The sequence below is a fragment of the Helianthus annuus genome, chromosome 1 (assembly GCF_002127325.2).
Source record: "Helianthus annuus cultivar XRQ/B chromosome 1, HanXRQr2.0-SUNRISE, whole genome shotgun sequence".
NCBI lineage: Eukaryota > Viridiplantae > Streptophyta > Magnoliopsida > Asterales > Asteraceae > Helianthus > Helianthus annuus.
In genome coordinates, this window is record NC_035433.2 from 31,184,461 (window position 1) to 31,197,319 (window position 12,859).

A 12,859-nucleotide genomic window follows, 5' to 3' on the forward strand; every position below is an offset into this window, starting at 1 on the left:
AAACATACAACGTGTCAAGGCAGATCAGCAAGTCTGGTTTCATTCCACCATTCCAGTACTTGGTGACACAGCTCAGTGTCTGCTTCTCTAAGAAGACTGGACACTACAACGAGCTGTCTTACAGGATGATGGAGGTGGTTCATGCAATTGTACAAGAGAAACCGTACAGTTTTTCTAAGTTTCTCATGAGAGACTTGGAAGCAAACTTGCACACCCGTCAACCTTTTCTGATCTACCCTCGCTTTGTGACCAAGGTGATAACCAGACAGCTGGACTTTGGAGGAGTAAGAAGCTCGTATCCAAGGGCCCCAGTTGGCGCTACAAGAGAACATAAGCGATCCATCCCTTGTTCCATCAACAAATCTCAGTGGTCGTCTAACCTATCTCTGGTTGTATGTTAAGGGCATTTACAATGTGCTCAATGAGCAGTAGTTTTTTTTGTTTGTTTAGTGGTAATTTCTTTGGAGTTAATTGCCAAAATCGTCCCTGAGGTTTGGCCACGTTCGCCATTTTCGTCCAAAATGACACTTTTGTACCAAATTGCCCCCAACGTTTGTCACACCCCGATATTTCCACTTATTACCGGTGGGCCCAGTGGGGAGTATCAGGACGTAGTTGATATCATCATAGTCAAATAACCACAGTTCAATGCACAGCAGAAGTCTAAATTAAATATATTACAAACCGATTCAAAAGTAACATCAAATATTACAAACGGATTGTAAGATGGATCCACAGGCAGATCTTAAAACAGAAATATAAACATTGTTCAACGGACTTTAGACGTTTAGAACTTGCAAGATTCCTTGTTAACGCCCTGAGCTCCCAGCCAATTTACGTATAGCACCTGTCACTTAACCTTTTTGGAAAATACGTCAGTTTACACTGGTAAATACAATTAACTGAAAATCTTTATGAAAATTGATTTAAATGCACAAGGCACAAATATTCTTTTATATCTTGGGACAATTATATTAATAACAATCTTGTATCAGATTTACATACGCAAGATTAATCGACACACCACAAATATAACTCACAAGAAGTTACCTCACGAGTGAGTATATCTTTTACATACGCAACAGGAGGTGTATGCCTACACCTTGTGCTTAAGTTGTGGCCATTTACACTTTTTAAATGAGCCAAGGATATCCAGGACATGGTCATTAACCCCCAATGTTATTTGTTATCAAGCAATACTGATTAAAACGGGATTATGCAATTTAATCATCTCCGATTAAAAGGTTTCTACACCCGACCAAGCGGTATTTTTATAATACCGTATCCCAAGCCCGTATAACGGAAAATAAGTTAAAAGTATTTACCTGAGCTTAAAATGCAATTTATACGCAGCCGTATATTCTAATCAGCAAGCACAAATACCTCCACTGGGGCTCTCAATCTGGAACGAAGTTTTTATTAACCTATTAGATTCCTAACGGGTCTTATTTAAGTTGTAACTTAGACCGGTTAGTTTTAAGGAAAGGTTTACGGTTCAAAACGCAAGATTAAGCAAAGACCGGAGTAGAATGTGATTTAGACCCGACAAGTATGAAGACTTGTATAATATGGGTAAACTAAACACACTCTGGATTTTTGAAGCAAAAATGATAAAGTTTGACCCGTTTCGGTCAATTTATGCAAACTAGTTACATAAACCGCTCCGAATGCGAACAATGCATAACGGGTAACCAAATAAGTCATATATAGGTTTCATAAGTTAATAAGCCTAAAATATGCTGTGATATCAGTAAGATACCTTCCATTATGCCTAAAATGGATTTAAAGTTAATTTAAGCCCCGTAGGGGTATTTTGGTCATTTTAAAGATTATAAAAGAGGTTTAATGACAATCTGAGGTTCTGGTCTAAAATGATCAGTAAAAATATTTATCTAGTAAGTTAGATCAGTAAGATATCATAAATGTGTGAAATTTATCAATTATGGCCAAACTATGCACCATAGGGGCATTTTGGTCATTTCTCATAAGCCTTAAAGGTCAAATTTGGAAATCTGAGTTCAAAACTTTTACTTACTATTAAAGTATAAAAATTTATTCATAACATCAGTAGGTAACAAGCTTTAGGTGCCAAATATGGTTTTAAACCATACTATGCGCCTAAATCGCATAAAAGTCGGTATTTGACGATATTCGGGTTGATTAAGGATGTGGCAACCCTCAAAATTCCATGTATCCGTACAATTTATTAATGATAATTAAAGTATTTGATGACTGTGTGAAATTACTTAACTGCTCTCTGATTATTGTGTTATACTTACATATGCTTGTTAACATATTAGTAGTGTACAGAAAAGTTACTAAATGGTCTTGTGTGTTTTTTTAAGTGTTAGAAATTAAAAGTGTTACAAAAAAAATATATATAGGACACTTTACGAATTAATTAAGCACTTTAACGGAACAACACTGAACTGAACAACTGGACTTTACACGAAACTCAAAAATATTGTCAAACACATTGTTTTTATTTTTCTGAGCTAGCTAGGGTCTCCGAACACCCTAACACACCATATAATATATGACACACCATAATGCACCAACTTAACACTTGAATTCTAACTAGCTTGCAACTAAAAAATTGAAACCCAACTAGACCTACCCCCCCCCCCCAACCGATTATGAAACATGGGAAATCCCCCATGATTTTCTTTAATTGTTTAAGTGATATGTAGTGTACTTTAGGGGGCATAAGACCTAGATGATAAAATGATGATGGAACCCTTGGATCATTCAAGTTCATCATTCACTCAAACTCAACAAACTTCCTTCTCCCTCATTCTCTCTTGTTCGGCCGACCCCCTTCACCCACACACCACCCATCTTCATTTCAAGTTCAAGCTTTTCAAGAGCATCCATAGGTGTAAGAAGGTGAACAACGAAGCTCGGTGTGTTCGGAAGTTGAAGGACCTTCTCTATTCGCTATTAACCACCACATTTCTTCACTCGAACTTCCTAGTCTTGAACTAGTGGTAAGAACTTAGATCCTTGCATTTTACATGTTGTTTTAGTGGTTAATAGATGTATTATGAAGAAAACATATGAACACCATAAGATCTTACACTTAAAACTTGAACATAAGCTTAAACAAGATGATACATGAAGAAACGATGTTACAATGATGTTGTTTGGTGTATGATGATTATGTGCTGATGTGAAGGACTTATAATCTGCTGTAAGTATCGTTATTTATCGCTAAACATGTTAACGGAATAAATCGAACGCGCTTTAGAATGTTAAAAACTGAAAACAGAAGGCTGTTTGGTGATTACAGCCAATTTCAGTTGGCTGTAACAGGACCTTAATAAAACGAAAACGGTATTTTCTGAAGTTTAGATTTATGTATTATGAAATACGGTTCTAATGGCACTGGAATCAAAATTTTTGGACTTCGTTTACTATTTTTAAAGTGTCATTTTGTAACAGCAGCTAAAGCTGCATTTTTGCTGCTGAAAATATGTGTTATATTCTTCATCATAACCTGAAACCTGAGTAGAACTAGGCCATGAAATTTGTACTGTAAATGACCACTGATGTATTTGTAATCCTCCCACTGGAATTTCGTAAATCGGACTTACGATGAATTTTTAATAAATTATTCTGTAGACTGCAATCAGAAAAAGATGAATCTGATTGCAGTCCGGAAAATGAATTTTTATAAAACATTGGTGATGAATTGGATCCCGAGATTTTTACACAATAATATTTGGGTCGTTTAAGGCTTTCTGTAAAAAGTTGGGAGTTTTTGGAACAAGTTAACTATTTTATTAAAGTGCCCGAAAACAGCCCAGTTTTGGATATTTAAGTTGAAATGACAGAAGTAGTAATTTGCGTGTCTAAATGTCGAGTATATTATTTGAGGATGATCTAACATGTCATATGTCAATGAAAGTAATATGTGCAATATCGTATGCCTGTTCTTGAGTAGCTATAGGTGGAATGTTGATTTGAGCGTGAACTATTGATGTGATGCTTGTTATGTGATAGACGCGTGTAGGAACTTTGTGCTTATTTGAAGTCACTAATAAACTAAATGGTAATCCTACTAGGACGTGATTGACCGACTTTGACTGTTAGCTATTTTTGAGAATCTAACCGAGTAAACCGAGGTGAGTTCACACTTTTCTACAAAGCATGGTAAATTCCCGGTGGGAATGGGAATGGGTTCAGGAATAGGGATTCCTCGTCCTTTGGGACGCGTTCAGGAATGTGAATTCCTCGTCCTTGGGACGTACTTAGACTTACTGGACTAGAACTCTATCAGCGAAGTCCCTCCCTTTTTGTATCGACTTAATCGCCGAGGCTATGGCGAGCGGGTCATTAGTTAATAGCGCTATTAGGTTTAACAAACCTCACACCGTGCCAGTCGGACGGGTGTGTACTAACGGACTATGGCACATCGGTGATGATAGACACCGACGCTAGGGCACAATTTATTTCTGTTAGTAGTCGATATGATACACGAGTCCGGTAGTTTAAATTATGGGGTAGCCCCCATGGCCGGAGTGTCGGGCTGGAGAGCCAGGGAAGGTGGTCATGGGATGGTTAACTAATAAACGTTTTCGAACTATGGGGTAACCCCACGGCTGGATAGCTGAATGAGATTAAACTACGTTTCTGGAAACAACTCTAAAATGGACAACCAACCGTGAACTCACTCAACTTTGTTGTTGACTCGTTGTTACATGCTTTGCAGGTCGCTAGATGCTTTGGGGCTTGCACATGGAGGTGGTCGTTGTGGGATGCGAACTGATATGTCCCGTACTTAATAAATAAACCTTATGAACTTATGGAACTTATGTTTTGGACTTTAAACTTATGAAACTACGAACTTATGTTTTGGTTTAACGTCTTATGCTTCCGCTGTTTAATTTGAACTTGGTTAACTTTCTTTGGTCACCAATTGTATTGTGGTTGGATTTATTTACTTAATTATGTTGTTTAATATGATTGGTGGCTCGATTTTTTTCAGCCTTTACTGTTTAAAATAACTTATTTAATATATTGTCACACCCCCAAAATCCACCATGCGGAGTACCACCGCTTGGAGTCGTGACGTGACCAGGATCGAGCCACCAATCATATTGAACAACGTAATTAAGTAAATAAGTTCAATCACAATACAATTGGTGACCAAGGTTAGTTATCTAAGTTTAGTTTAAACAGCGAAAGCATAAATGTAATCCAAAAACATAAGTCCATAGTTCATAAGTTTAAAAGTCTAAAGCGTAAGTTTGATAAGTTCAAAAGGAATTAAATATTAAATATGGAACATAACAGTCCGTATCCCACAACGACTCCTTCCTCGTGCAAGCTCCAGCATTTAACGACCTGTAAGGCATGTAACAACGAGTCAACAACAAAGTTGAGTGAGTTCACGGTGGGTTGTTTAGTTTTAAGTTGTTTCTGAAAACGCGGTTTGTCTTTCGTTGGCGTAATTGCCGTGGGGGTTACCCCGTAGTTGAAAGAAAATTTAACCAGTTCATTCTTTATTACCCAATCCATGTCCATGATTAGTGGGGGCTTCCCCATGTGAACCACTAGACCGTACCATATCGACTACTAACGCAAATAAGTTGTGCCCTACGTCAGTGTCTATCATCACTGACGGTTTGCCATAGTCCATTAGTACACACCCGTCCGACTGGCACGGTGTGAGGTTTGTTAAACCTAATAGCGCTATTAACTAATGACCCGCTTGCCATTGGCCTCGGCGATTAAGTCGATATAAAATGAGGGACTTAATGATAGAGTTTTGTCTAGTAAGTTTTAAGGTTGTTGTCCTACCCAAGGAGGACGAACGTACGTAGTTCTACCCAAGGAGAATACGCAGGAATAATATTGGCATCCTACCCAAGGAGGATGGCCGTACATATCCTACCCAAGGAGGATATGTAGATACCGTTTTAAATTCTTTAACCCATTCCCAACCACCGGGAATCCCATGCCTTAGAAAGTGTGTGAACTCACCTTGGTTTGCTCGGTTAGATTCTCAAATATAGCTAATAGTCAAAGTCGGTCAATCACGTCCTAGTAGTATTACCACTTAGTTTATTAGTGACTTCAAATAAGCACAAAAATTCCTACACGCATCTAACACATAACATGCATCACTTTTAACGGTTTATGGCCATATAAGCTTCCCATCTATTCCCACTCATAAACAAACATACGACATTGCACATAACATTTTTACCAACACATAACATGTTAGATCATTCGCGGATAACATACTTGACATTTAGACACGCAAATCACTACCTATGTCGTTTCAGCTTTTTATTCAAAAATTGGGCTATTTTCGGGGATTTTAATAAAATAGTTATCTTATTTCAAAAATTCCCAACTTTTTACAGAAGGTGCTAAACGACCCAAATATTATTGTGTAAAAATCTCGGGATCTAATTCATCACCAATATTTTACTAAAAATCATTTTCCAGACTGCAATCAGATTCATTATTTTCTGACTGCAGCCCACGGAATAATTCACTAAAAATTCATTGTAAGTCGGATTGACAAAATTCTAGTGGGACAATTACTACGACATCAGTATCCATCTACTGTACAGATTTCATGGGCTGATTCGACACAGAACTCAAGTTATGACTGAAAACATATCGCCCATTTTCTGCAGTAAAAATGCAGCTCTAGCTGCTGTTACAAATCGGGTCTTTAAAAATAGTAAACGAAGTCCAAAAATTACGATTCCGGTGCCATTAGAACCGTATTTCATAGTACATAAATCTAGACTTCAGAAAATACATTTTTCATTAAGTTATGGTCCTGTTACAGCCAACTGAAGTTGGCTGTAAAAACCAAACAGCCTATTGTTTTTAGCTTTTAACTTTCTAACTTGTGTTCGATTGGTTCCGTTAACATGTTTAGTGACTACAACAACATCAAACATCAATATTTACCAGAAAAATCATCAGGAAATCAACAAGAATCATAACAACACAAGATCTACATGATTTACACACACATCTACTCTTTATCCAACATATTCATCTTACTTTCAAGTCCTTAAGTTATGATCTTGTGTGTTCTTGATTTTTAGCCATTAAATCACTTATTAACCACTTTAAACAAGATTAAGGGGATGTTTAGAAGCACTTACTACTAGCTCGAGGCTAGGGAAAAAACAAAGCGAAAACAAGGTGGATAAAAGCAACGTAGAGAGGTCCTTGAGATTCCGAAAGCACCGGGTCTCCTCGTATGATCTCTAGCACGCTTGTATGTATGAAAATAGCTTGAACAAGATTTGAAGGATGGTAAGGTGATGGTTGTGGTGTTCGGCCAACTTCAAAGAGAGGAGAGGGAGAGATGAAATTTTTGTGTTGTTGATGTAAATGAAATGGTAACCTTATGGTCTTACTTATAGACCATATTAGTGCTTTAACCATGGTGTAATATGTAAGCTTGATATGAGACATGCTTGATTAAAATAATCAAAATTGTGTGGAGGGTGTTCCCTAGGGGAACCGTTCGGTTGAAGGGGGGGGGGGTATTTAGTTTGTTTTCAACCATATAGTTAGTGTTTAGTTTGTTTAGTTAGGAGTTTAAACTAATTACTAGTGTGTTATGTATCATAGCGGGTGTTAGGGTATTCGGGGACCCTAACTGGCTCAGAAAAGGAAAAACAGTGTCATTGTCAATATTTTTATGTTCCAGGTAAAGTCCGGTTGTTTGATTTGATACTGTTCCGTTAAAGTGTTTAATTAATCCGTAAAGTGTCTTTTATGTATATTTTTGTAACACTTTTAATTTCTAACACTTAGGGAATTATAACGGACTATTTAGTGACTTTTCTGCATACTACTAGTATGTTAACAAGCACATGTAAGCATAACACAAATATCAGAAAGCAGTTAAGTAATTCCACACAGTCGTCAAGCACTTTAATTATCAATAATAAATTGTACGGAATACATGGAATTTTGAGGGTTGTCACATATATAAAATCAGTAGAAAAAGGTTTGGTATGTAAAGGATGTATAAAACTCATTTTATTAGCAAAAAGGGCGTTATCGTCAATTACCGAGCCTATGCGAGAACTCTATGTTATGATCATTTTAAAATTTAATAAAAATTTCCAAAAATCCCAAAATATTATATTACATCAGTAGGTAAAAGGTTTGATGTCAAAATTTGAGTTTAAATAGGCTTTATGCCGAAAATGCTGTTTAATTAATAAAAAGCTTTCAATTTACGATATTGAGCATAATTCTTAATTTAGACCTCAAACTGATGTCAAATTTTTAGGACATGTTTATAAATCAGTAATAAAGGTTTTTGTCCTCTCACATTTTCAAAAATCTCGTTTTTACATCAAAAGGGCATAATGGTCAACTTTTAAGCAATTAACGGAAACATGCAATGAAATATGATTTCTAAGGAACCAAATTGTATAACCTCAGTGGGTTATACTAACCTATAACATGGTCGTAAAGGAATCCTAAGGCATATCTAAACTAAGCTAAATCGGGTCAGAACTGAAAGTCAAAGCAAAAAAGTCTATTTTTGCGACTTTCGGTTCCGAACCGAGCCTAAACTTAGAATTGTCGGGTTGAACATGCCTAGACATGTTCAATTAATATTTATCAAGTCATTAAAGTGACAAAACTGATTTTATTGCCTTTACATCATTAGTTATGAATTTTGTTTAAAAACCGACTCGCTTGACTTTTATTTTAATTACTTTGACCCGACAATTAACCAAGCAAACGTGGTATTAGAAGTTGCCCTTTTTTGAGGGTTTAATACCTTCCTAATTACGATTACATAGCGATGTTCGTTGCGAACAATGGCCCGATCGCTTAAAAGTCAAAGCGTTTATCGCGAACGCTTGACTTTTCGGCTTTAAGAGCCAAACAATTTAACTAAGCATGAAAGGAACACTTACGAGTGGTCCTTAGGACTGAAGGAGGTTCCCAAGTTGGTTAGGATCCTCTCAAATCAGAGAGCAAGAGCAGAAATGCAATGAAGTGTGAAAAGTGAGCCAAAACAAGTGGGTATATATAGGATTTTGAGAACCGTTAGGATCGTTCCTCGATAAACAAGCTTCAATCTGGTCCATACAACTATTACCCATTGTTTTGGTAATCTATGGGTGCCCAAAACTGCCCCTAGATTGTTTAAAAACCATTTGCAATTCAGTAAAACCCAGCTGCTGATTTGAAAGACTAGTTTTGCAGGTCTGATGGGCTTACACGCCCCATGTAGACTCAGGGAGAGTCTTACGCGGCCCGCCTTAACTTGTCAGATTAGCAAAAACTTTCAGAAAATGCAGTTTCAGTCCCTGTACTTGTTAAATGTCATTTCTGACTCATTTAAGGCCCGTTAACCTCATTTCAAAGCTCTACTATGATGCCTAAACATAGGGAATATAAAACATGCTTGAAAAAAATGTCAGATGTTGGTTTGTTTGGTCGTACGGTTGCGTTGTTCGGCTAATTACGACGAAACACGAACGGACGCGAAAAACGATCCAAATTACACGACGAATGAAATTTTATCAAGCCAAACACTAAAATAAATTTTTTAATGATTACATAAATTTTTGGATGTCCGGATATATTCAGAATGTAAGATATGCTCGAAAATGCAAACTTATGCACTTTTGACGCTTTTAGTCCCTATTAATCAAATAAGTTTATTTTTCGCACCAAACACCTCTAAGCCTATACCTAAGCTGTGCAAAGGATATTTAGGGCATGTTTAACTTATGATCATATTCCTAAAGGTTCGATATCATACGAATTGGTATACTTTTGCAGTTTGACGCAATTAGTCCCTCTAATACGCAAACTTGAGTATATCATCGTTTAATAGGATTGAAGCCTCATCTAATCCATATTAGGCATTCTTGAAAGTATTATTAAACATCACGATGCTTCGGGTTCGTAGAAAGGTCATTCAGAGGTATAATTACACATATTGACGCTTTTAACCCCTTAAACTTGCAAAGTTGTGCGTAACGTCGCTTAAAGGCATAAAAGCCTTAGATGGCCAATAATTGGCATTCCCGAGAGTATAATCAAATATCATGAAGCTCCCGGTTTGTAAAAGGTCACTCAGAGGTAAGAATTAACATGTTGACGCTTTTAACCCTTCATTGCGCAAACTTTCAATTAATTACGCAAACGGCTACACTCGATCAACAAGTGGCTCATTTGTGAATATAAGTACCCTAAAAGGTTATTCAGAGACTTATTTTAAGCATGATAACACTTCCAGTCCTTTCATAATCAAATTTTTTGACTTTTCAAAAATTAGTCCCTTAAATTCAACATTTGACTTTATTAGGGTTTATTACACGTGTCAATACATCATTGGACGTGACTTTACGAGGTGTTACATCCTCACCCCCTTAAAAGAAATCTTGACCTCGAGATTTGCTAAGATAATGGATGTACTTTCTGTCGGATAATGGATTTAACTTCCACAACCTATTTGGGCCTCTAAGGGCATCCCAAATGACCTTTATAATAGGTTCATGTTTTCTTTCTTAGCTTCTAATCCTGCCGATCCTTATTTGATACTGGTTTCTCATCAAACCATAAATTTTCATTAATCTACATATCATTATGTGATAATGCGTCTCGACTTATTGGCGAAACATATCCTTAAATAACTAGTGTGGGTCACATTGCGAGCTCCACCAAGCTCCTTAAATAGGTTTTAGTTTATAAGCTATTGACCTTTGATGTATTCGATTTCCTCGAATGATCCTATATATCCAGAGCTTAACTAGCCCGTTGTATAAAAATTTCAGCACACCCTTCTTAGGACGATACTTTCAATTGAACCTTATTCCTTATTAAGGATTTAAGAGGGTTGCGACTTTCATCAATCCTTAATTTTCCGCCGATTACTGGCAACTTTCAGACGATTATGGATTTCTATGATCTTATTCGTTGTTTCCAAGGCAACTTTCAAATCCTGATAATTGGACTTACCAATCTTTTGTCTAACAATAGATGTTTAACATTCCATCTGTACAAGGTCCCCAAAGGAGCAGCCTTGATACTTACATAACAACTATTATAGAAAAACTTATTTAAGGTGAGATGGTTATTCCAACCACTACTTAAAACCAATCTTAAGGAATAGCTAATCCTTACAGCTAGTCGAACAAATCGACGATCATGGGCAGTTGATGGCGATTCTTAATTGCTGCCTAAATAGGGTTGCGGTAATCAATGCATAAGCAAAATGAACCGTCTTTCTTAATTAACAATACCGAACTCTCAGAATATTGAATTAGGCTTTATGAACCTCTATCTTAAAACTCACTTAATCAGGGTTTTGATTCTTCCAATGATGGTACTAGTCGTCCTGGAGATTTCACAATAATGCAGCCCTATGCGGGATATAAATCTTAACTGAACTTGCCTTCCAGGAGGTAAACATGGTAGTCCTTGGAGAAGATAACCAAGACACAAGGAGGTTATAGAGATTTTCCAAATCTCAGGTTCCAGTTCATCTATCATTGCCTGTGTCAGATAAGTGACACATTTTATGTTATGAGTCCACGGATTCCTTAATCAGAGACACTTACTTGGATAATTCTATTCTGGATATCTTCTTTGAATACCATTAGCTGACTTTAGTACCATATGACCATTGGAATATCTTTGTGGTTCCATGCATTAAACCTCCATACTGATCAGGCATGGAAGCAATCTATGGAATATATTAAGATACACCAATCCTCATATGGCGCTTTTGTCATACCTTCTGGTATTCGCAATCGATAGAGATCAAAGAGATATCAACTACATATGCTGACGTACTTCATCTGGAGAGAGGGCACTCTAGAGTTTTATGACTGAAGATTTCTGACAGGAACAAAAGAGATGGTTCCTATGATTTTCGCCTGTAAGTTTTACCTTACGCTTAATATCTAGGGTTCTTATGGAAGATTTTAAAAGTTTGCTATACTTACCATTTATGAAGGATTTATTGGTATCTGAATCCATATAGAACTGTTAGCATTTATATTGCTGATAAATGATAAGGAATGTACTTGATGTCATTATTGATGTGAACTGCCTCAGGCATTTATCGGGAGAGTTGAAGCGCTTCCATTCTTAGGCTTTCTATCCTTAGCCGCACTTCCCTTGACATAGTTAGGGCATGTAGTCGTGATGTGGCGCTTCTCGTTACAGCCGAAGCAGACTGCATCCTTTATGTCCTTATAATCCAACGTTTTATGTTCCTTAGACTTGCAGATCCCACAAAGTAGAGGTTGAGATTCAAATCTGCATTTCCCGAGGTGGCACTTCTTGCAGGTTTTGCATACAGGTTTCTTGTTGGACTTTTGTTTGTTCTCCTTATGCTCAAGCTTACCTATTTTCTTAGAAATATGGAAGTTATCTTTCTCCCTTTTCCTTTTTAGTTCATTCTTTGCATCCGAGGCATGAACAAGATCCTTCTCGTGAGTAAGGAAGTGTGGTTTTAAATGAGATTTGGAGCAAGTAGTATTGGGCTCTTTGAACTTTTTCACTGCCTTTCTCACAGCTTTTCCAACAGCTACGTCTATCATAGCTTGGAGAACATCTTTGTCAATTTTGAGGTTCACAATTGTAGCATCATTAGCATGTGTCGCATCATCAATGGCACGATTGACGGTTGTCTTATCCGAGTTTGTCATACTCGAGACTTGGTTCCTAATACCAAATGAAACAATTACGTTGTAATCCAACAACAGCTATTCATCATCCTGATGACCTAACATATACTAACCATGGTATCATTAAACCATACAGGCTAATATAGTACAAACGTTCTTAATGAATGTTATTTAGATATATATATATATATATATCAATTATACTTAGC